The 21,057-nt window shown below is 41.4% G+C and overlaps 31 non-coding genes across 31 annotated transcripts; all 31 read left to right on the top strand.

Moving 5' to 3' along the window:
• The first annotated feature begins 252 nt into the window (after positions 1–252).
• LOC140031946 (5S ribosomal RNA) lies at positions 253–371 on the top strand. The gene has a single exon (XR_011835871.1). It is a non-coding gene; the product is annotated as a 5S ribosomal RNA (ribosomal RNA).
• Positions 372–1,505: 1,134 nt separating this feature from the next.
• Positions 1,506–1,624, top strand: LOC140023114 (5S ribosomal RNA). The gene has a single exon (XR_011827087.1). It is a non-coding gene; the product is annotated as a 5S ribosomal RNA (ribosomal RNA).
• A 417-nt stretch (positions 1,625–2,041) lies between these two features.
• LOC140022051 (5S ribosomal RNA) lies at positions 2,042–2,160 on the top strand. The gene has a single exon (XR_011826032.1). It is a non-coding gene; the product is annotated as a 5S ribosomal RNA (ribosomal RNA).
• Positions 2,161–2,575: 415 nt separating this feature from the next.
• LOC140023775 (5S ribosomal RNA) lies at positions 2,576–2,694 on the top strand. The gene has a single exon (XR_011827741.1). It is a non-coding gene; the product is annotated as a 5S ribosomal RNA (ribosomal RNA).
• Positions 2,695–3,111: 417 nt separating this feature from the next.
• On the top strand, positions 3,112–3,230 carry LOC140022052 (5S ribosomal RNA). The gene has a single exon (XR_011826034.1). It is a non-coding gene; the product is annotated as a 5S ribosomal RNA (ribosomal RNA).
• Positions 3,231–3,645: 415 nt separating this feature from the next.
• Positions 3,646–3,764, top strand: LOC140023988 (5S ribosomal RNA). Its single transcript, XR_011827955.1, has one exon. It is a non-coding gene; the product is annotated as a 5S ribosomal RNA (ribosomal RNA).
• A 416-nt stretch (positions 3,765–4,180) lies between these two features.
• LOC140024967 (5S ribosomal RNA) lies at positions 4,181–4,299 on the top strand. Its single transcript, XR_011828943.1, has one exon. It is a non-coding gene; the product is annotated as a 5S ribosomal RNA (ribosomal RNA).
• Positions 4,300–4,715: 416 nt separating this feature from the next.
• Positions 4,716–4,834, top strand: LOC140024839 (5S ribosomal RNA). Its single transcript, XR_011828815.1, has one exon. It is a non-coding gene; the product is annotated as a 5S ribosomal RNA (ribosomal RNA).
• A 1,135-nt stretch (positions 4,835–5,969) lies between these two features.
• On the top strand, positions 5,970–6,088 carry LOC140029909 (5S ribosomal RNA). Its single transcript, XR_011833824.1, has one exon. It is a non-coding gene; the product is annotated as a 5S ribosomal RNA (ribosomal RNA).
• A 1,134-nt stretch (positions 6,089–7,222) lies between these two features.
• On the top strand, positions 7,223–7,341 carry LOC140023126 (5S ribosomal RNA). Its single transcript, XR_011827098.1, has one exon. It is a non-coding gene; the product is annotated as a 5S ribosomal RNA (ribosomal RNA).
• Positions 7,342–7,758: 417 nt separating this feature from the next.
• LOC140022055 (5S ribosomal RNA) lies at positions 7,759–7,877 on the top strand. Its single transcript, XR_011826036.1, has one exon. It is a non-coding gene; the product is annotated as a 5S ribosomal RNA (ribosomal RNA).
• Positions 7,878–8,292: 415 nt separating this feature from the next.
• LOC140023776 (5S ribosomal RNA) lies at positions 8,293–8,411 on the top strand. Its single transcript, XR_011827742.1, has one exon. It is a non-coding gene; the product is annotated as a 5S ribosomal RNA (ribosomal RNA).
• Positions 8,412–8,828: 417 nt separating this feature from the next.
• Positions 8,829–8,947, top strand: LOC140022056 (5S ribosomal RNA). The gene has a single exon (XR_011826037.1). It is a non-coding gene; the product is annotated as a 5S ribosomal RNA (ribosomal RNA).
• A 415-nt stretch (positions 8,948–9,362) lies between these two features.
• Positions 9,363–9,481, top strand: LOC140023989 (5S ribosomal RNA). The gene has a single exon (XR_011827956.1). It is a non-coding gene; the product is annotated as a 5S ribosomal RNA (ribosomal RNA).
• A 416-nt stretch (positions 9,482–9,897) lies between these two features.
• Positions 9,898–10,016, top strand: LOC140024968 (5S ribosomal RNA). Its single transcript, XR_011828944.1, has one exon. It is a non-coding gene; the product is annotated as a 5S ribosomal RNA (ribosomal RNA).
• Positions 10,017–10,432: 416 nt separating this feature from the next.
• Positions 10,433–10,551, top strand: LOC140024840 (5S ribosomal RNA). The gene has a single exon (XR_011828816.1). It is a non-coding gene; the product is annotated as a 5S ribosomal RNA (ribosomal RNA).
• Positions 10,552–10,968: 417 nt separating this feature from the next.
• Positions 10,969–11,087, top strand: LOC140023808 (5S ribosomal RNA). The gene has a single exon (XR_011827774.1). It is a non-coding gene; the product is annotated as a 5S ribosomal RNA (ribosomal RNA).
• A 416-nt stretch (positions 11,088–11,503) lies between these two features.
• On the top strand, positions 11,504–11,622 carry LOC140024490 (5S ribosomal RNA). The gene has a single exon (XR_011828464.1). It is a non-coding gene; the product is annotated as a 5S ribosomal RNA (ribosomal RNA).
• Positions 11,623–12,038: 416 nt separating this feature from the next.
• On the top strand, positions 12,039–12,157 carry LOC140029991 (5S ribosomal RNA). The gene has a single exon (XR_011833905.1). It is a non-coding gene; the product is annotated as a 5S ribosomal RNA (ribosomal RNA).
• A 1,134-nt stretch (positions 12,158–13,291) lies between these two features.
• Positions 13,292–13,410, top strand: LOC140023137 (5S ribosomal RNA). The gene has a single exon (XR_011827109.1). It is a non-coding gene; the product is annotated as a 5S ribosomal RNA (ribosomal RNA).
• Positions 13,411–13,827: 417 nt separating this feature from the next.
• On the top strand, positions 13,828–13,946 carry LOC140022057 (5S ribosomal RNA). The gene has a single exon (XR_011826038.1). It is a non-coding gene; the product is annotated as a 5S ribosomal RNA (ribosomal RNA).
• Positions 13,947–14,361: 415 nt separating this feature from the next.
• LOC140023777 (5S ribosomal RNA) lies at positions 14,362–14,480 on the top strand. The gene has a single exon (XR_011827743.1). It is a non-coding gene; the product is annotated as a 5S ribosomal RNA (ribosomal RNA).
• A 417-nt stretch (positions 14,481–14,897) lies between these two features.
• LOC140022058 (5S ribosomal RNA) lies at positions 14,898–15,016 on the top strand. The gene has a single exon (XR_011826039.1). It is a non-coding gene; the product is annotated as a 5S ribosomal RNA (ribosomal RNA).
• A 415-nt stretch (positions 15,017–15,431) lies between these two features.
• On the top strand, positions 15,432–15,550 carry LOC140023990 (5S ribosomal RNA). The gene has a single exon (XR_011827957.1). It is a non-coding gene; the product is annotated as a 5S ribosomal RNA (ribosomal RNA).
• Positions 15,551–15,966: 416 nt separating this feature from the next.
• LOC140024969 (5S ribosomal RNA) lies at positions 15,967–16,085 on the top strand. The gene has a single exon (XR_011828945.1). It is a non-coding gene; the product is annotated as a 5S ribosomal RNA (ribosomal RNA).
• A 416-nt stretch (positions 16,086–16,501) lies between these two features.
• Positions 16,502–16,620, top strand: LOC140024841 (5S ribosomal RNA). The gene has a single exon (XR_011828817.1). It is a non-coding gene; the product is annotated as a 5S ribosomal RNA (ribosomal RNA).
• Positions 16,621–17,755: 1,135 nt separating this feature from the next.
• Positions 17,756–17,874, top strand: LOC140029911 (5S ribosomal RNA). The gene has a single exon (XR_011833826.1). It is a non-coding gene; the product is annotated as a 5S ribosomal RNA (ribosomal RNA).
• Positions 17,875–19,008: 1,134 nt separating this feature from the next.
• On the top strand, positions 19,009–19,127 carry LOC140023148 (5S ribosomal RNA). The gene has a single exon (XR_011827120.1). It is a non-coding gene; the product is annotated as a 5S ribosomal RNA (ribosomal RNA).
• Positions 19,128–19,544: 417 nt separating this feature from the next.
• LOC140022060 (5S ribosomal RNA) lies at positions 19,545–19,663 on the top strand. Its single transcript, XR_011826040.1, has one exon. It is a non-coding gene; the product is annotated as a 5S ribosomal RNA (ribosomal RNA).
• Positions 19,664–20,078: 415 nt separating this feature from the next.
• On the top strand, positions 20,079–20,197 carry LOC140023778 (5S ribosomal RNA). The gene has a single exon (XR_011827744.1). It is a non-coding gene; the product is annotated as a 5S ribosomal RNA (ribosomal RNA).
• A 417-nt stretch (positions 20,198–20,614) lies between these two features.
• LOC140022061 (5S ribosomal RNA) lies at positions 20,615–20,733 on the top strand. Its single transcript, XR_011826041.1, has one exon. It is a non-coding gene; the product is annotated as a 5S ribosomal RNA (ribosomal RNA).
• The last annotated feature ends 324 nt before the right edge of the window (positions 20,734–21,057 follow it).

The raw sequence follows: 21,057 nt of genomic DNA on the forward strand, positions 1-21,057 counted from the left end.
CCAACCTGATTTGGACCCGAATTGCCACCCCTAACTGCAAGCGTGAAGGATTGATTTCATGATAATTTAGAGTTGCGGGATGAGGGAAAAAAACAGGGTGCAAATCAATAACAAAAAAAAATATAAAGTAAATAAATAAAAGGATAAGAGGAAAATGCTTGAATTGACGCTTAAAATGAATTTCGGTCTAGAAAAGCCACACTGCTTCGCAGGACGGGGTAGTTTAAAAGAATAAAGCGAAAGGAACATGGCGGGTGCGATCATACCAGCACTAATGCACCGGATCCCATCAGAACTCCGAAGTTAAGCGTGCTTGGGCGAGAGTAGTACTAGGATGGGTGACCCCCTGGGAAGTTCTCGTGTTGCACCCCTCTCTTTTTTGTTTCGAAATCCAAATTTCCTATTCGTTCTTTATCCTGTAGTAATTTAGCTCCGTCGGAACGATTGCTTAATATTTTGCTTCTTGTCGAAGCGTGAAGGAGGATCTGAAGGCGCGAGACAAATCAGGAACGGTACGGCTCGATCAAAGCCCGGATCGTCGCTCAAATTTGTCGGCGCAAATGTATCACCGCAACTAGGGGTGGCAATTTTCGACACGACCTGAAAACACGACACGAACCTAACACGAAATTAATGAGTTTGGGTTGAGGTTTCGGGAATTCGGGTCAGAATCGGGTTGGACCCGATGAACCCGAAAAGAAAACCGGTCGATTTCGGGTCAACCCGTGTTGACCTGATATGACCCGATATGACCCGTTTACGAATTAAAAATAATTTAATAAACATAAAAATAATTTTATCTAACTAAACTAAGTTATTCTTTTTTTCAAAGGCATTAATTACTTAATCCTAAACGAATTTATTTAATTTGTGTGAATATAAATTATTATACTTGGACAAATAATATATTATATTATTTTTCACTTTTGTGTTGTTTTAATTTATTTTATATTTTGCTTGGGATAAAACACTTTTACGGTGTTTAATTTATTTTAGATTTGATTTGGAATCATTTATTTAAATTTTTATTACTTGATTATGTAATTAGTTTTGTGAGAAATTGATTTTATCAGAAATTACAGTGATAAATTAATAAATTAAAATTAAGTTTCGGGTCATTTCGGGTCGACCCGCCGCCCCGTAAACCTGAAATTTTCGGGTTCGGGTCAGCATACCTGACCCGTCACGGGTTGGCGGGTCGGGGTTCGGGTCAACAGATTTTCTGGCGGGTCTGTTGACCCGAACCCGACCCGCCAACCTGATTTGGACCCGAATTGCCACCCCTAACTGCAAGCGTGAAGGATTGATTTCATGATAATTTAGAGTTGCGGGATGAGGGAAAAAAACAGGGTGCAAATCAATAACAAAAAAAAATATAAAGTAAATAAATAAAAGGATAAGAGGAAAATGCTTGAATTGACGCTTAAAATGAATTTCGGTCTAGAAAAGCCACACTGCTTCGCAGGACGGGGTAGTTTAAAAGAATAAAGCGAAAGGAACATGGCGGGTGCGATCATACCAGCACTAATGCACCGGATCCCATCAGAACTCCGAAGTTAAGCGTGCTTGGGCGAGAGTAGTACTAGGATGGGTGACCCCCTGGGAAGTCCTCGTGTTGCACCCCTCTCTTTTTTGTTTCGAAATCCAAATTTCCTATTCGTTCTTTATCCTGTAGTAATTTAGCTCCGTCGGAACGATTGCTTAATATTTTGCTTCTTGTCGAAACGTGAAGGAGGATCTGAAGGCGCGAGACAAATCAGGAACGGTACGGCTCGATCAAAGCCCGGATCGTCGCTCAAATTTGTCGGCGCAAATGTATCACCGCAAGCGTGAAGGATTGATTTCATGATAATTTACAGTTGCGGGATGATGGAAAAAAACAGGGGGCAAATCAATAACAAAAAAAAAATATCAAAGCAAATAAATAAAAGGATAATAGGAAAATGCTTGAATTGACGCTTAAAATGAATTTCGGTCTAGAAAAGCCACACTGCTTCGCAGGACGGGGTAGTTTAAAAGAATAAAGCGAAAGAAATATGGCGGGTGCGATCATACCAGCACTAATGCACCGGATCCCATCAGAACTTCGAAATTAAGCGTGTTTGGGCGAGAGTAGTACTTGGATTGGTGACCCCCTGGGAAGTCCTCGTGTTGCACCCCTCTCTTTTTTGTTTCGAAATCCAAATTTCCTATTCGTTCTTTATCCTGTAGTAATTTAGCTCCGTCGGAACGATTGCTTAATATTTTGCTTCTTGTCGAAGCGTGAAGGAGGATCTGAAGGCGCGAGACAAATCAAGAACGGTACGGCTCGATCAAAGCCCGGATCGTCGCTCAAATTTGTCGGCGCAAATGTATCAGCGCAAGCGTGAAGGATTGATTTCATGATAATGTAGAGTTGCGGGATGATGGAACAAAACAGGGGGCAAATCAATAACAAAAAAAATTATGAAAGCAAATAAATAAAAGGATAATAGGAAAATGCTTGAATTGACGCTTAAAATGAATTTCGGTCTAGAAAAGCCACATGCTTCGCAGGACGGGGTAGTTTAAAAGAATAAAGCGAAAGGAATATGGCGGGTGCGATCATACCAGCACTAATGCACCGGATCCCATCAGAACTTCGAAATTAAGCGTGTTTGGGCGAGAGCAGTACTTGGATTGGTGACCCCCTGGGAAGTCCTCGTGTTGCACCCCTCTCTTTTTTGTTTCGAAATCCAAATTTCCTATTCGTTCTTTATCCTGTAGTAATTTAGCTCCGTCGGAACGATTGCTTAATATTTTGCTTCTTGTCGAAGCGTGAAGGAGGATCTGAAGGCGCGAGACAAATCAGGAACGGTACGGCTCGATCAAAGCCCGGATCGTCGCTCAAATTTGTCGGCGCAAATGTATCACCGCAAGCGTGAAGGATTGATTTCATGATAATTTACAGTTGCGGGATGATGGAAAAAAACAGGGGGCAAATCAATAACAAAAAAAAAATATCAAAGCAAATAAATAAAAGGATAATAGGAAAATGCTTGAATTGACGCTTAAAATGAATTTCGGTCTAGAAAAGCCACACTGCTTCGCAGGACGGGGTAGTTTAAAAGAATAAAGCGAAAGAAATATGGCGGGTGCGATCATACCAGCACTAATGCACCGGATCCCATCAGAACTTCGAAATTAAGCGTGTTTGGGCGAGAGTAGTACTTGGATTGGTGACCCCCTGGGAAGTCCTCGTGTTGCACCCCTCTCTTTTTTGTTTCGAAATCCAAATTTCCTATTCGTTCTTTATCCTGTAGTAATTTAGCTCCGTCGGAACGATTGCTTAATATTTTGCTTCTTGTCGAAGCGTGAAGGAGGATCTGAAGGCGCGAGACAAATCAAGAACGGTACGGCTCGATCAAAGCCCGGATCGTCGCTCAAATTTGTCGGCGCAAATGTATCAGCGCAAGCGTGAAGGATTGATTTCATGATAATGTAGAGTTGCGGGATGATGGAACAAAACAGGGGGCAAATCAATAACAAAAAAAATTATGAAAGCAAATAAATAAAAGGATAATAGGAAAATGCTTGAATTGACGCTTAAAATGAATTTCGGTCTAGAAAAGCCACACTGCTTCGCAGGACGGGGTAGTTTAAAAGAATAAACGAAAGGAATATGGCGGGTGCGATCATACCAGCACTAATGCACCGGATCCCATCAGAACTTCGAAATTAAGCGTGTTTGGGCGAGAGCAGTACTTAGATTGGTGACCCCCTGGGAAGTCCTCGTGTTGCACCCCTCTCTTTTTTGTTTCGAAATCCAAATTTCCTATTCGTTCTTTATCCTGTAGTAATTTAGCTCCGTCGGAACGATTGCTTAATATTTTGCTTCTTGTCGAAGCGTGAAGGAGGATCTGAAGGCGCGAGACAAATCAGGAACGGTACGGGTCGATCAAAGCCCGGATCGTCGCTAAAATTTGTCGGCGCAAATGTATCAGCGCAAGCGTGAAGGATTGATTTCATGATAATTTACAGTTGCGGGATGATGGAAAAAAACAGGGGGCAAATCAATAACAAAAAAAAATATGAAAGTAAATAAATAAAAGGATAATAGGAAAATGCTTGAATTGACGCTTAAAATGAATTTCGGTCTAGAAAAGCCACACTGCTTCGCAGGACGGGGTAGTTTAAAAGAATAAAGCGAAAGGAATATGGCGGGTGCGATCATACCAGCACTAATGCACCGGATCCCATCAGAACTTCGAAATTAAGCTTGTTTGGGCGAGAGTAGTACTTGGATTGGTGACCCCCTGGAAAGTCCTCGTGTTGCACCCCTCTCTTTTTTGTTTCGAAATCCAAATTTCCTTTTCGTTCTTTATCCTGTAGAAATTTAGCTCTGTCGGAACGATTGCTTAATATTTTGCTTCTTGTCGAAGCTTGAATGGGGATCTGAAGGCGCGAGACAAATCAGGAACGGTACGGCTCGATCAAAGCCCGGATCGTCGCTCAAATTTGTCGGCGCAAATGTATCAGCGCAAGCGTGAAGGATTGATTTCATGATAATTTAGAGTTGCGGGATGATGGAAAAAAACAGGGGGCAAATCAATAACAAAAAAAAATATGAAAGCAAATAAATAAAAGGATAATAGGAAAATGCTTGAATTGACGCTTAAAATGAATTTCGGTCTAGAAAAGCCACACTGCTTCGCAGGACGGGGTAGTTTAAAAGAATAAAGCGAAAGGAATATGGCGGGTGCGATCATACCAGCACTAATGCACCGGATCCCATCAGAACATCGAAATTAAGCGTGTTTGGGCGAGAATAGTACTTGGATTGGTGACCCCCTGGGAAGTCCTCGTGTTGCACCCCTCTCTTTTTTGTTTCGAAATCCAAATTTCCTATTCGTTCTTTATCCTGTAGTAATTTAGCTCCGTCGGAACGATTGCTTAATATTTTGCTTCTTGTCGAAGCGTGAAGGAGGATCTGAAGGCGCGAGACAAATCAGGAACGGTACGGCTCGATCAAAGCCCGGATCGTCGCTCAAATTTGTCGGCGCAAATGTATCACCGCAACTAGGGGTGGCAATTTTCGACACGACCTGAAAACACGACACGAACCTAACACGAAATTAATGGGTTTGGGTTGAGGTTTCGGGAATTCGGGTCAGAATCGGATTGGACCCGATGAACCCGAAAAGAAAACCGGTCGATTTCGGGTCAACCCGTGGTGACCTGATATGACCCGATATGACCCGTTTACGAATTAAAAATAATTTAATAAACATAAAAATAATTTTATCTAACTAAACTAAGTTATTCTTTTTTTCAAAGGCATTAATTACTTAATCCTAAACGAATTTATTTAATTTGTGTGAAGTTGAAATTATTATACTTGGACAAATAATATATTATATTATTTTTCACTTTTGTATTGTTTTAATTTATTTTATATTTTGCTTGGGATAAAACACTTTTACGGTGTTTAATTTATTTTAGATTTGATTTGGAATCATTTATTTAAATTTTTATTACTTGATTATGTAATTAGTTTTGTGAGAAATTGATTTTATCAGAAATTACAGTGATAAATTAATAAATTAAAATTAAGTTTCGGGTCATTTCGGGTCGACCCGCCGCCCCGTAAACCTGAAATTTTCGGGTTCGGGTCAGCATACCTGACCCGTCACGGGTTGGCGGGTCGGGGTTCGGGTCAACAGATTTTCTGGCGGGTCTGTTGACCCGAACCCGACCCGCCAACCTGATTTGGACCCGAATTGCCACCCCTAACTGCAAGCGTGAAGGATTGATTTCATGATAATTTAGAGTTGCGGGATGAGGGAAAAAAACAGGGTGCAAATCAATAACAAAAAAAAATATAAAGTAAATAAATAAAAGGATAAGAGGAAAATGCTTGAATTGACGCTTAAAATGAATTTCGGTCTAGAAAAGCCACACTGCTTCGCAGGACGGGGTAGTTTAAAAGAATAAAGCGAAAGGAACATGGCGGGTGCGATCATACCAGCATTAATGCACCGGATCCCATCAGAACTCCGAAGTTAAGCGTGCTTGGGCGAGAGTAGTACTAGGATGGGTGACCCCCTGGGAAGTTCTCGTGTTGCACCCCTCTCTTTTTTGTTTCGAAATCCAAATTTCCTATTCGTTCTTTATCCTGTAGTAATTTAGCTCCGTCGGAACGATTGCTTAATATTTTGCTTCTTGTCGAAGCGTGAAGGAGGATCTGAAGGCGCGAGACAAATCAGGAACGGTACGGCTCGATCAAAGCCCGGATCGTCGCTCAAATTTGTCGGCGCAAATGTATCACCGCAACTAGGGGTGGCAATTTTCGACACGACCTGAAAACACGACACGAACCTAACACGAAATTAATGAGTTTGGGTTGAGGTTTCGGGAATTCGGGTCAGAATCGGGTTGGACCCGATGAACCCGAAAAGAAAACCGGTCGATTTCGGGTCAACCCGTGTTGACCTGATATGACCCGATATGACCCGTTTACGAATTAAAAATAATTTAATAAACATAAAAATAATTTTATCTAACTAAACTAAGTTATTCTTTTTTTCAAAGGCATTAATTACTTAATCCTAAACGAATTTATTTAATTTGTGTGAATATAAATTATTATACTTGGACAAATAATATATTATATTATTTTTCACTTTTGTGTTGTTTTAATTTATTTTATATTTTGCTTGGGATAAAACACTTTTACGGTGTTTAATTTATTTTAGATTTGATTTGGAATCATTTATTTAAATTTTTATTACTTGATTATGTAATTAGTTTTGTGAGAAATTGATTTTATCAGAAATTACAGTGATAAATTAATAAATTAAAATTAAGTTTCGGGTCATTTCGGGTCGACCCGCCGCCCCGTAAACCTGAAATTTTCGGGTTCGGGTCAGCATACCTGACCCGTCACGGGTTGGCGGGTCGGGGTTCGGGTCAACAGATTTTCTGGCGGGTCTGTTGACCCGAACCCGACCCGCCAACCTGATTTGGACCCGAATTGCCACCCCTAACTGCAAGCGTGAAGGATTGATTTCATGATAATTTAGAGTTGCGGGATGAGGGAAAAAAACAGGGTGCAAATCAATAACAAAAAAAAATATAAAGTAAATAAATAAAAGGATAAGAGGAAAATGCTTGAATTGACGCTTAAAATGAATTTCGGTCTAGAAAAGCCACACTGCTTCGCAGGACGGGGTAGTTTAAAAGAATAAAGCGAAAGGAACATGGCGGGTGCGATCATACCAGCACTAATGCACCGGATCCCATCAGAACTCCGAAGTTAAGCGTGCTTGGGCGAGAGTAGTACTAGGATGGGTGACCCCCTGGGAAGTCCTCGTGTTGCACCCCTCTCTTTTTTGTTTCGAAATCCAAATTTCCTATTCGTTCTTTATCCTGTAGTAATTTAGCTCCGTCGGAACGATTGCTTAATATTTTGCTTCTTGTCGAAACGTGAAGGAGGATCTGAAGGCGCGAGACAAATCAGGAACGGTACGGCTCGATCAAAGCCCGGATCCTCGCTCAAATTTGTCGGCGCAAATGTATCACCGCAAGCGTGAAGGATTGATTTCATGATAATTTACAGTTGCGGGATGATGGAAAAAAACAGGGGGCAAATCAATAACAAAAAAAAAATATCAAAGCAAATAAATAAAAGGATAATAGGAAAATGCTTGAATTGACGCTTAAAATGAATTTCGGTCTAGAAAAGCCACACTGCTTCGCAGGACGGGGTAGTTTAAAAGAATAAAGCGAAAGAAATATGGCGGGTGCGATCATACCAGCACTAATGCACCGGATCCCATCAGAACTTCGAAATTAAGCGTGTTTGGGCGAGAGTAGTACTTGGATTGGTGACCCCCTGGGAAGTCCTCGTGTTGCACCCCTCTCTTTTTTGTTTCGAAATCCAAATTTCCTATTCGTTCTTTATCCTGTAGTAATTTAGCTCCGTCGGAACGATTGCTTAATATTTTGCTTCTTGTCGAAGCGTGAAGGAGGATCTGAAGGCGCGAGACAAATCAAGAACGGTACGGCTCGATCAAAGCCCGGATCGTCGCTCAAATTTGTCGGCGCAAATGTATCAGCGCAAGCGTGAAGGATTGATTTCATGATAATGTAGAGTTGCGGGATGATGGAACAAAACAGGGGGCAAATCAATAACAAAAAAAATTATGAAAGCAAATAAATAAAAGGATAATAGGAAAATGCTTGAATTGACGCTTAAAATGAATTTCGGTCTAGAAAAGCCACATGCTTCGCAGGACGGGGTAGTTTAAAAGAATAAAGCGAAAGGAATATGGCGGGTGCGATCATACCAGCACTAATGCACCGGATCCCATCAGAACTTCGAAATTAAGCGTGTTTGGGCGAGAGCAGTACTTGGATTGGTGACCCCCTGGGAAGTCCTCGTGTTGCACCCCTCTCTTTTTTGTTTCGAAATCCAAATTTCCTATTCGTTCTTTATCCTGTAGTAATTTAGCTCCGTCGGAACGATTGCTTAATATTTTGCTTCTTGTCGAAGCGTGAAGGAGGATCTGAAGGCGCGAGACAAATCAGGAACGGTACGGCTCGATCAAAGCCCGGATCGTCGCTCAAATTTGTCGGCGCAAATGTATCACCGCAAGCGTGAAGGATTGATTTCATGATAATTTACAGTTGCGGGATGATGGAAAAAAACAGGGGGCAAATCAATAACAAAAAAAAAATATCAAAGCAAATAAATAAAAGGATAATAGGAAAATGCTTGAATTGACGCTTAAAATGAATTTCGGTCTAGAAAAGCCACACTGCTTCGCAGGACGGGGTAGTTTAAAAGAATAAAGCGAAAGAAATATGGCGGGTGCGATCATACCAGCACTAATGCACCGGATCCCATCAGAACTTCGAAATTAAGCGTGTTTGGGCGAGAGTAGTACTTGGATTGGTGACCCCCTGGGAAGTCCTCGTGTTGCACCCCTCTCTTTTTTGTTTCGAAATCCAAATTTCCTATTCGTTCTTTATCCTGTAGTAATTTAGCTCCGTCGGAACGATTGCTTAATATTTTGCTTCTTGTCGAAGCGTGAAGGAGGATCTGAAGGCGCGAGACAAATCAAGAACGGTACGGCTCGATCAAAGCCCGGATCGTCGCTCAAATTTGTCGGCGCAAATGTATCAGCGCAAGCGTGAAGGATTGATTTCATGATAATGTAGAGTTGCGGGATGATGGAACAAAACAGGGGGCAAATCAATAACAAAAAAAATTATGAAAGCAAATAAATAAAAGGATAATAGGAAAATGCTTGAATTGACGCTTAAAATGAATTTCGGTCTAGAAAAGCCACACTGCTTCGCAGGACGGGGTAGTTTAAAAGAATAAACGAAAGGAATATGGCGGGTGCGATCATACCAGCACTAATGCACCGGATCCCATCAGAACTTCGAAATTAAGCGTGTTTGGGCGAGAGCAGTACTTAGATTGGTGACCCCCTGGGAAGTCCTCGTGTTGCACCCCTCTCTTTTTTGTTTCGAAATCCAAATTTCCTATTCGTTCTTTATCCTGTAGTAATTTAGCTCCGTCGGAACGATTGCTTAATATTTTGCTTCTTGTCGAAGCGTGAAGGAGGATCTGAAGGCGCGAGACAAATCAGGAACGGTACGGGTCGATCAAAGCCCGGATCGTCGCTAAAATTTGTCGGCGCAAATGTATCAGCGCAAGCGTGAAGGATTGATTTCATGATAATTTACAGTTGCGGGATGATGGAAAAAAACAGGGGGCAAATCAATAACAAAAAAAAATATGAAAGTAAATAAATAAAAGGATAATAGGAAAATGCTTGAATTGACGCTTAAAATGAATTTCGGTCTAGAAAAGCCACACTGCTTCGCAGGACGGGGTAGTTTAAAAGAATAAAGCGAAAGGAATATGGCGGGTGCGATCATACCAGCACTAATGCACCGGATCCCATCAGAACTTCGAAATTAAGCTTGTTTGGGCGAGAGTAGTACTTGGATTGGTGACCCCCTGGAAAGTCCTCGTGTTGCACCCCTCTCTTTTTTGTTTCGAAATCCAAATTTCCTTTTCGTTCTTTATCCTGTAGAAATTTAGCTCTGTCGGAACGATTGCTTAATATTTTGCTTCTTGTCGAAGCTTGAATGGGGATCTGAAGGCGCGAGACAAATCAGGAACGGTACGGCTCGATCAAAGCCCGGATCGTCGCTCAAATTTGTCGGCGCAAATGTATCAGCGCAAGCGTGAAGGATTGATTTCATGATAATTTAGAGTTGCGGGATGATGGAAAAAAACAGGGGGCAAATCAATAACAAAAAAAAATATGAAAGCAAATAAATAAAAGGATAATAGGAAAATGCTTGAATTGACGCTTAAAATGAATTTCGGTCTAGAAAAGCCACACTGCTTCGCAGGACGGGGTAGTTTAAAAGAATAAAGCGAAAGGAATATGGCGGGTGCGATCATACCAGCACTAATGCACCGGATCCCATCAGAACATCGAAATTAAGCGTGTTTGGGCGAGAATAGTACTTGGATTGGTGACCCCCTGGGAAGTCCTCGTGTTGCACCCCTCTCTTTTTTGTTTCGAAATCCAAATTTCCTATTCGTTCTTTATCCTGTAGTAATTTAGTTCCGTCGGAACGATTGCATAATATTTTGCTTCATGTCGAAGCGTGAAGGAGGATCTGAAGGCGCGAGACAAATCAGGAACGGTACGGCTCGATCAAAGCCCGGATCGTCGCTCAAATTTGTCGGCGTAAATGTATCAGCGCAAGCGTGAAGGATTGATTTCATGATAATTTAGAGTTGCGGGATGATGGAAAAAAACAGGGGGCAAATCAATAACAAAAAAAAAATATGAAAGCAAATAAATAAAAGGATAATAGGAAAATGCTTGAATTGACGCTTAAAATGAATTTCGGTCTAGAAAAGCCACACTGCTTCGCAGGACGGGGTAGTTTAAAAGAATAAAGCGAAAGGAACATGGCGGGTGCGATCATACCAGCACTAATGCACCGAATCCCATCAGAACTCCGAAGTTAAGCATGCTTGGGCGAGAGTAGTGCTAGGATGGGTGACCCCCTGGGAATTCCTCTTGTTGCACCCCTCTCTTTTTTGTTTCGAAATTCAAATTTTCTATTCGTTCTTTATCCTATAGTAATTTAGCTCCGTCGGAACGATTGCTTAATATTTTGCTTCTTGTCGAAGCGTGAAGGAGGATCTGAAGGCGCGAGACAAATCAGGAACGGTACGGCTCGATCAAAGCCCGGATCGTTGCTCAAATTTGTCGGCGCAAATGTATCAGCGCAAGCGTGAAGGATTGATTTCATGATAATGTGGAGTTGCGGGATGATGGAAAAAAACAGGGGGCAAATCAATAACAAAAAAAAATATGAAAGCAAATAAATAAAAGGATAATAGGAAAATGCTTGAATTGACGCTTAAAATGAATTTCGGTCTAGAAAAGCCACACTGCTTCGCAGGACGGGGTAGTTTAAAAGAATAAAGCGAAAGGAATATGGCGGGTGCGATCATACCAGCACTAATGCACCGGATCCCATCAGAACATCGAAATTAAGCGTGTTTGGGCGAGAGTAGTACTTGGATTGGTGACCCCCTGGGAAGTCCTCGTGTTGCACCCCTCTCTTTTTTGTTTCGAAATCCAAATTTCCTATTCGTTCTTTATCCTGTAGTAATTTAGCTCCGTCGGAACGATTGCATAATATTTTGCTTCTTGTCGAAGCGTGAAGGAGGATCTGAAGGCGCGAGACAAATCAGGAACGGTACGGCTCGATCAAAGCCCGGATCGTCGCTCAAATTTGTCGGCGTAAATGTATCAGCGCAAGCGTGAAGGATTGATTTCATGATAATGTAGAGTTGCGGGATGATGGAACAAAACAGGGGGCAAATCAATAACAAAAAAAATTATGAAAGCAAATAAATAAAAGGATAAGAGGAAAATGCTTGAATTGACGCTTAAAATGAATTTCGGTCTAGAAAAGCCACACTGCTTCGCAGGACGGGGTAGTTTAAAAGAATAAAGCGAAAGGAACATGGCGGGTGCGATCATACCAGCACTAATGCACCGGATCCCATCAGAACTCCGAAGTTAAGCGTGCTTGGGCGAGAGTAGTACTAGGATGGGTGACCCCCTGGGAAGTCCTCGTGTTGCATCCCTCTCTTTTTTGTTTCGAAATCCAAATTTCCTATTCGTTCTTTATCCTGTAGTAATTTAGCTCCGTCGGAACGATTGCTTAATATTTTGCTTCTTGTCGAAGCGTGAAGGAGGATCTGAAGGCGCGAGACAAATCAGGAACGGTACGGCTCGATCAAAGCCCGGATCGTCGCTCAAATTTGTCGGCGCAAATGTATCACCGCAACTAGGGGTGGCAATTTTCGACACGACCTGAAAACACGACACGAACCTAACACGAAATTAATGAGTTTGGGTTGAGGTTTCGGGAATTCGGGTCAGAATCGGGTTGGACCCGATGAACCCGAAAAGAAAACCGGTCGATTTCGGGTCAACCCGTGTTGACCTGATATGACCCGATATGACCCGTTTACGAATTAAAAATAATTTAATAAACATAAAAATAATTTTATCTAACTAAACTAAGTTATTCTTTTTTTCAAAGGCATTAATTACTTAATCCTAAACGAATTTATTTAATTTGTGTGAATATAAATTATTATACTTGGACAAATAATATATTATATTATTTTTCACTTTTGTGTTGTTTTAATTTATTTTATATTTTGCTTGGGATAAAACACTTTTACGGTGTTTAATTTATTTTAGATTTGATTTGGAATCATTTATTTAAATTTTTATTACTTGATTATGTAATTAGTTTTGTGAGAAATTGATTTTATCAGAAATTACAGTGATAAATTAATAAATTAAAATTAAGTTTCGGGTCATTTCGGGTCGACCCGCCGCCCCGTAAACCTGAAATTTTCGGGTTCGGGTCAGCATACCTGACCCGTCACGGGTTGGCGGGTCGGGGTTCGGGTCAACAGATTTTCTGGCGGGTCTGTTGACCCGAACCCGACCCGCCAACCTGATTTGGACCCGAATTGCCACCCCTAACTGCAAGCGTGAAGGATTGATTTCATGATAATTTAGAGTTGCGGGATGAGGGAAAAAAACAGGGTGCAAATCAATAACAAAAAAAAATATAAAGTAAATAAATAAAAGGATAAGAGGAAAATGCTTGAATTGACGCTTAAAATGAATTTCGGTCTAGAAAAGCCACACTGCTTCGCGGGACGGGGTAGTTTAAAAGAATAAAGCGAAAGGAACATGGCGGGTGCGATCATACCAGCACTAATGCACCGGATCCCATCAGAACTCCGAAGTTAAGCGTGCTTGGGCGAGAGTAGTACTAGGATGGGTGACCCCCTGGGAAGTCCTCGTGTTGCACCCCTCTCTTTTTTGTTTCGAAATCCAAATTTCCTATTCGTTCTTTATCCTGTAGTAATTTAGCTCCGTCGGAACGATTGCTTAATATTTTGCTTCTTGTCGAAACGTGAAGGAGGATCTGAAGGCGCGAGACAAATCAGGAACGGTACGGCTCGATCAAAGCCCGGATCCTCGCTCAAATTTGTCGGCGCAAATGTATCACCGCAAGCGTGAAGGATTGATTTCATGATAATTTACAGTTGCGGGATGATGGAAAAAAACAGGGGGCAAATCAATAACAAAAAAAAAATATCAAAGCAAATAAATAAAAGGATAATAGGAAAATGCTTGAATTGACGCTTAAAATGAATTTCGGTCTAGAAAAGCCACACTGCTTCGCAGGACGGGGTAGTTTAAAAGAATAAAGCGAAAGAAATATGGCGGGTGCGATCATACCAGCACTAATGCACCGGATCCCATCAGAACTTCGAAATTAAGCGTGTTTGGGCGAGAGTAGTACTTGGATTGGTGACCCCCTGGGAAGTCCTCGTGTTGCACCCCTCTCTTTTTTGTTTCGAAATCCAAATTTCCTATTCGTTCTTTATCCTGTAGTAATTTAGCTCCGTCGGAACGATTGCTTAATATTTTGCTTCTTGTCGAAGCGTGAAGGAGGATCTGAAGGCGCGAGACAAATCAAGAACGGTACGGCTCGATCAAAGCCCGGATCGTCGCTCAAATTTGTCGGCGCAAATGTATCAGCGCAAGCGTGAAGGATTGATTTCATGATAATGTAGAGTTGCGGGATGATGGAACAAAACAGGGGGCAAATCAATAACAAAAAAAATTATGAAAGCAAATAAATAAAAGGATAATAGGAAAATGCTTGAATTGACGCTTAAAATGAATTTCGGTCTAGAAAAGCCACATGCTTCGCAGGACGGGGTAGTTTAAAAGAATAAAGCGAAAGGAATATGGCGGGTGCGATCATACCAGCACTAATGCACCGGATCCCATCAGAACTTCGAAATTAAGCGTGTTTGGGCGAGAGCAGTACTTGGATTGGTGACCCCCTGGGAAGTCCTCGTGTTGCACCCCTCTCTTTTTTGTTTCGAAATCCAAATTTCCTATTCGTTCTTTATCCTGTAGTAATTTAGCTCCGTCGGAACGATTGCTTAATATTTTGCTTCTTGTCGAAGCGTGAAGGAGGATCTGAAGGCGCGAGACAAATCAGGAACGGTACGGCTCGATCAAAGCCCGGATCGTCGCTCAAATTTGTCGGCGCAAATGTATCACCGCAAGCGTGAAGGATTGATTTCATGATAATTTACAGTTGCGGGATGATGGAAAAAAACAGGGGGCAAATCAATAACAAAAAAAAAATATCAAAGCAAATAAATAAAAGGATAATAGGAAAATGCTTGAATTGACGCTTAAAATGAATTTCGGTCTAGAAAAGCCACACTGCTTCGCAGGACGGGGTAGTTTAAAAGAATAAAGCGAAAGAAATATGGCGGGTGCGATCATACCAGCACTAATGCACCGGATCCCATCAGAACTTCGAAATTAAGCGTGTTTGGGCGAGAGTAGTACTTGGATTGGTGACCCCCTGGGAAGTCCTCGTGTTGCACCCCTCTCTTTTTTGTTTCGAAATCCAAATTTCCTATTCGTTCTTTATCCTGTAGTAATTTAGCTCCGTCGGAACGATTGCTTAATATTTTGCTTCTTGTCGAAGCGTGAAGGAGGATCTGAAGGCGCGAGACAAATCAAGAACGGTACGGCTCGATCAAAGCCCGGATCGTCGCTCAAATTTGTCGGCGCAAATGTATCAGCGCAAGCGTGAAGGATTGATTTCATGATAATGTAGAGTTGCGGGATGATGGAACAAAACAGGGGGCAAATCAATAACAAAAAAAATTATGAAAGCAAATAAATAAAAGGATAATAGGAAAATGCTTGAATTGACGCTTAAAATGAATTTCGGTCTAGAAAAGCCACACTGCTTCGCAGGACGGGGTAGTTTAAAAGAATAAACGAAAGGAATATGGCGGGTGCGATCATACCAGCACTAATGCACCGGATCCCATCAGAACTTCGAAATTAAGCGTGTTTGGGCGAGAGCAGTACTTAGATTGGTGACCCCCTGGGAAGTCCTCGTGTTGCACCCCTCTCTTTTTTGTTTCGAAATCCAAATTTCCTATTCGTTCTTTATCCTGTAGTAATTTAGCTCCGTCGGAACGATTGCTTAATATTTTGCTTCTTGTCGAAGCGTGAAGGAGGATCTGAAGGCGCGAGACAAATCAGGAACGGTACGGGTCGATCAAAGCCCGGATCGTCGCTAAAATTTGTCGGCGCAAATGTATCAGCGCAAGCGTGAAGGATTGATTTCATGATAATTTACAGTTGCGGGATGATGGAAAAAAACAGGGGGCAAATCAATAACAAAAAAAAATATGAAAGTAAATAAATAAAAGGATAATAGGAAAATGCTTGAATTGACGCTTAAAATGAATTTCGGTCTAGAAAAGCCACACTGCTTCGCAGGACGGGGTAGTTTAAAAGAATAAAGCGAAAGGAATATGGCGGGTGCGATCATACCAGCACTAATGCACCGGATCCCATCAGAACTTCGAAATTAAGCTTGTTTGGGCGAGAGTAGTACTTGGATTGGTGACCCCCTGGAAAGTCCTCGTGTTGCACCCCTCTCTTTTTTGTTTCGAAATCCAAATTTCCTTTTCGTTCTTTATCCTGTAGAAATTTAGCTCTGTCGGAACGATTGCTTAATATTTTGCTTCTTGTCGAAGCTTGAATGGGGATCTGAAGGCGCGAGACAAATCAGGAACGGTACGGCTCGATCAAAGCCCGGATCGTCGCTCAAATTTGTCGGCGCAAATGTATCAGCGCAAGCGTGAAGGATTGATTTCATGATAATTTAGAGTTGCGGGATGATGGAAAAAAACAGGGGGCAAATCAATAACAAAAAAAAATATGAAAGCAAATAAATAAAAGGATAATAGGAAAATGCTTGAATTGACGCTTAAAATGAATTTCGGTCTAGAAAAGCCACACTGCTTCGCAGGACGGGGTAGTTTAAAAGAATAAAGCGAAAGGAATATGGCGGGTGCGATCATACCAGCACTAATGCACCGGATCCCATCAGAACATCGAAATTAAGCGTGTTTGGGCGAGAATAGTACTTGGATTGGTGACCCCCTGGGAAGTCCTCGTGTTGCACCCCTCTCTTTTTTGTTTCGAAATCCAAATTTCCTATTCGTTCTTTATCCTGTAGTAATTTAGCTCCGTCGGAACGATTGCTTAATATTTTGCTTCTTGTCGAAGCGTGAAGGAGGATCTGAAGGCGCGAGACAAATCAGGAACGGTACGGCTCGATCAAAGCCCGGATCGTCGCTCAAATTTGTCGGCGCAAATGTATCACCGCAACTAGGGGTGGCAATTTTCGACACGACCTGAAAACACGACACGAACCTAACACGAAATTAATGGGTTTGGGTTGAGGTTTCGGGAATTCGGGTCAGAATCGGATTGGACCCGATGAACCCGAAAAGAAAACCGGTCGATTTCGGGTCAACCCGTGGTGACCTGATATGACCCGATATGACCCGTTTACGAATTAAAAATAATTTAATAAACATAAAAATAATTTTATCTAACTAAACTAAGTTATTCTTTTTTTCAAAGGCATTAATTACTTAATCCTAAACGAATTTATTTAATTTGTGTGAAGTTGAAATTATTATACTTGGACAAATAATATATTATATTATTTTTCACTTTTGTATTGTTTTAATTTATTTTATATTTTGCTTGGGATAAAACACTTTTACGGTGTTTAATTTATTTTAGATTTGATTTGGAATCATTTATTTAAATTTTTATTACTTGATTATGTAATTAGTTTTGTGAGAAATTGATTTTATCAGAAATTACAGTGATAAATTAATAAATTAAAATTAAGTTTCGGGTCATTTCGGGTCGACCCGCCGCCCCGTAAACCTGAAATTTTCGGGTTCGGGTCAGCATACCTGACCCGTCACGGGTTGGCGGGTCGGGGTTCGGGTCAACAGATTTTCTGGCGGGTCTGTTGACCCGAACCCGACCCGCCAACCTGATTTGGACCCGAATTGCCACCCCTAACTGCAAGCGTGAAGGATTGATTTCATGATAATTTAGAGTTGCGGGATGAGGGAAAAAAACAGGGTGCAAATCAATAACAAAAAAAAATATAAAGTAAATAAATAAAAGGATAAGAGGAAAATGCTTGAATTGACGCTTAAAATGAATTTCGGTCTAGAAAAGCCACACTGCTTCGCAGGACGGGGTAGTTTAAAAGAATAAAGCGAAAGGAACATGGCGGGTGCGATCATACCAGCATTAATGCACCGGATCCCATCAGAACTCCGAAGTTAAGCGTGCTTGGGCGAGAGTAGTACTAGGATGGGTGACCCCCTGGGAAGTTCTCGTGTTGCACCCCTCTCTTTTTTGTTTCGAAATCCAAATTTCCTATTCGTTCTTTATCCTGTAGTAATTTAGCTCCGTCGGAACGATTGCTTAATATTTTGCTTCTTGTCGAAGCGTGAAGGAGGATCTGAAGGCGCGAGACAAATCAGGAACGGTACGGCTCGATCAAAGCCCGGATCGTCGCTCAAATTTGTCGGCGCAAATGTATCACCGCAACTAGGGGTGGCAATTTTCGACACGACCTGAAAACACGACACGAACCTAACACGAAATTAATGAGTTTGGGTTGAGGTTTCGGGAATTCGGGTCAGAATCGGGTTGGACCCGATGAACCCGAAAAGAAAACCGGTCGATTTCGGGTCAACCCGTGTTGACCTGATATGACCCGATATGACCCGTTTACGAATTAAAAATAATTTAATAAACATAAAAATAATTTTATCTAACTAAACTAAGTTATTCTTTTTTTCAAAGGCATTAATTACTTAATCCTAAACGAATTTATTTAATTTGTGTGAATATAAATTATTATACTTGGACAAATAATATATTATATTATTTTTCACTTTTGTGTTGTTTTAATTTATTTTATATTTTGCTTGGGATAAAACACTTTTACGGTGTTTAATTTATTTTAGATTTGATTTGGAATCATTTATTTAAATTTTTATTACTTGATTATGTAATTAGTTTTGTGAGAAATTGATTTTATCAGAAATTACAGTGATAAATTAATAAATTAAAATTAAGTTTCGGGTCATTTCGGGTCGACCCGCCGCCCCGTAAACCTGAAATTTTCGGGTTCGGGTCAGCATACCTGACCCGTCACGGGTTGGCGGGTCGGGGTTCGGGTCAACAGATTTTCTGGCGGGTCTGTTGACCCGAACCCGACCCGCCAACCTGATTTGGACCCGAATTGCCACCCCTAACTGCAAGCGTGAAGGATTGATTTCATGATAATTTAGAGTTGCGGGATGAGGGAAAAAAACAGGGTGCAAATCAATAACAAAAAAAAATATAAAGTAAATAAATAAAAGGATAAGAGGAAAATGCTTGAATTGACGCTTAAAATGAATTTCGGTCTAGAAAAGCCACACTGCTTCGCAGGACGGGGTAGTTTAAAAGAATAAAGCGAAAGGAACATGGCGGGTGCGATCATACCAGCACTAATGCACCGGATCCCATCAGAACTCCGAAGTTAAGCGTGCTTGGGCGAGAGTAGTACTAGGATGGGTGACCCCCTGGGAAGTCCTCGTGTTGCACCCCTCTCTTTTTTGTTTCGAAATCCAAATTTCCTATTCGTTCTTTATCCTGTAGTAATTTAGCTCCGTCGGAACGATTGCTTAATATTTTGCTTCTTGTCGAAACGTGAAGGAGGATCTGAAGGCGCGAGACAAATCAGGAACGGTACGGCTCGATCAAAGCCCGGATCCTCGCTCAAATTTGTCGGCGCAAATGTATCACCGCAAGCGTGAAGGATTGATTTCATGATAATTTACAGTTGCGGGATGATGGAAAAAAACAGGGGGCAAATCAATAACAAAAAAAAAATATCAAAGCAAATAAATAAAAGGATAATAGGAAAATGCTTGAATTGACGCTTAAAATGAATTTCGGTCTAGAAAAGCCACACTGCTTCGCAGGACGGGGTAGTTTAAAAGAATAAAGCGAAAGAAATATGGCGGGTGCGATCATACCAGCACTAATGCACCGGATCCCATCAGAACTTCGAAATTAAGCGTGTTTGGGCGAGAGTAGTACTTGGATTGGTGACCCCCTGGGAAGTCCTCGTGTTGCACCCCTCTCTTTTTTGTTTCGAAATCCAAATTTCCTATTCGTTCTTTATCCTGTAGTAATTTAGCTCCGTCGGAACGATTGCTTAATATTTTGCTTCTTGTCGAAGCGTGAAGGAGGATCTGAAGGCGCGAGACAAATCAAGAACGGTACGGCTCGATCAAAGCCCGGATCGTCGCTCAAATTTGTCGGCGCAAATGTATCAGCGCAAGCGTGAAGGATTGATTTCATGATAATGTAGAGTTGCGGGATGATGGAACAAAACAGGGGGCAAATCAATAACAAAAAAAATTATGAAAGCAAATAAATAAAAGGATAATAGGAAAATGCTTGAATTGACGCTTAAAATGAATTTCGGTCTAGAAAAGCCACATGCTTCGCAGGACGGGGTAGTTTAAAAGAATAAAGCGAAAGGAATATGGCGGGTGCGATCATACCAGCACTAATGCACCGGATCCCATCAGAACTTCGAAATTAAGCGTGTTTGGGCGAGAGCAGTACTTGGATTGGTGACCCCCTGGGAAGTCCTCGTGTTGCACCCCTCTCTTTTTTGTTTCGAAATCCAAATTTCCTATTCGTTCTTTATCCTGTAGTAATTTAGCTCCGTCGGAACGATTGCTTAATATTTTGCTTCTTGTCGAAGCGTGAAGGAGGATCTGAAGGCGCGAGACAAATCAGGAACGGTACGGCTCGATCAAAGCCCGGATCGTCGCTCAAATTTGTCGGCGCAAATGTATCACCGCAAGCGTGAAGGATTGATTTCATGATAATTTACAGTTGCGGGATGATGGAAAAAAACAGGGGGCAAATCAATAACAAAAAAAAAATATCAAAGCAAATAAATAAAAGGATAATAGGAAAATGCTTGAATTGACGCTTAAAATGAATTTCGGTCTAGAAAAGCCACACTGCTTCGCAGGACGGGGTAGTTTAAAAGAATAAAGCGAAAGAAATATGGCGGGTGCGATCATACCAGCACTAATGCACCGGATCCCATCAGAACTTCGAAATTAAGCGTGTTTGGGCGAGAGTAGTACTTGGATTGGTGACCCCCTGGGAAGTCCTCGTGTTGCACCCCTCTCTTTTTTGTTTCGAAATCCAAATTTCCTATTCGTTCTTTATCCTGTAGTAATTTAGCTCCGTCGGAACGATTGCTTAATATTTTGCTTCTTGTCGAAGCGTGAAGGAGGATCTGAAGGCGCGAGACAAATCAAGAACGGTACGGCTCGATCAAAGCCCGGATCGTCGCTCAAATTTGTCGGCGCAAATGTATCAGCGCAAGCGTGAAGGATTGATTTCATGATAATGTAGAGTTGCGGGATGATGGAACAAAACAGGGGGCAAATCAATAACAAAAAAAATTATGAAAGCAAATAAATAAAAGGATAATAGGAAAATGCTT

This window comes from Coffea arabica, chromosome 11e, assembly GCF_036785885.1.
Source record: "Coffea arabica cultivar ET-39 chromosome 11e, Coffea Arabica ET-39 HiFi, whole genome shotgun sequence".
Lineage (NCBI taxonomy): Eukaryota > Viridiplantae > Streptophyta > Magnoliopsida > Gentianales > Rubiaceae > Coffea > Coffea arabica.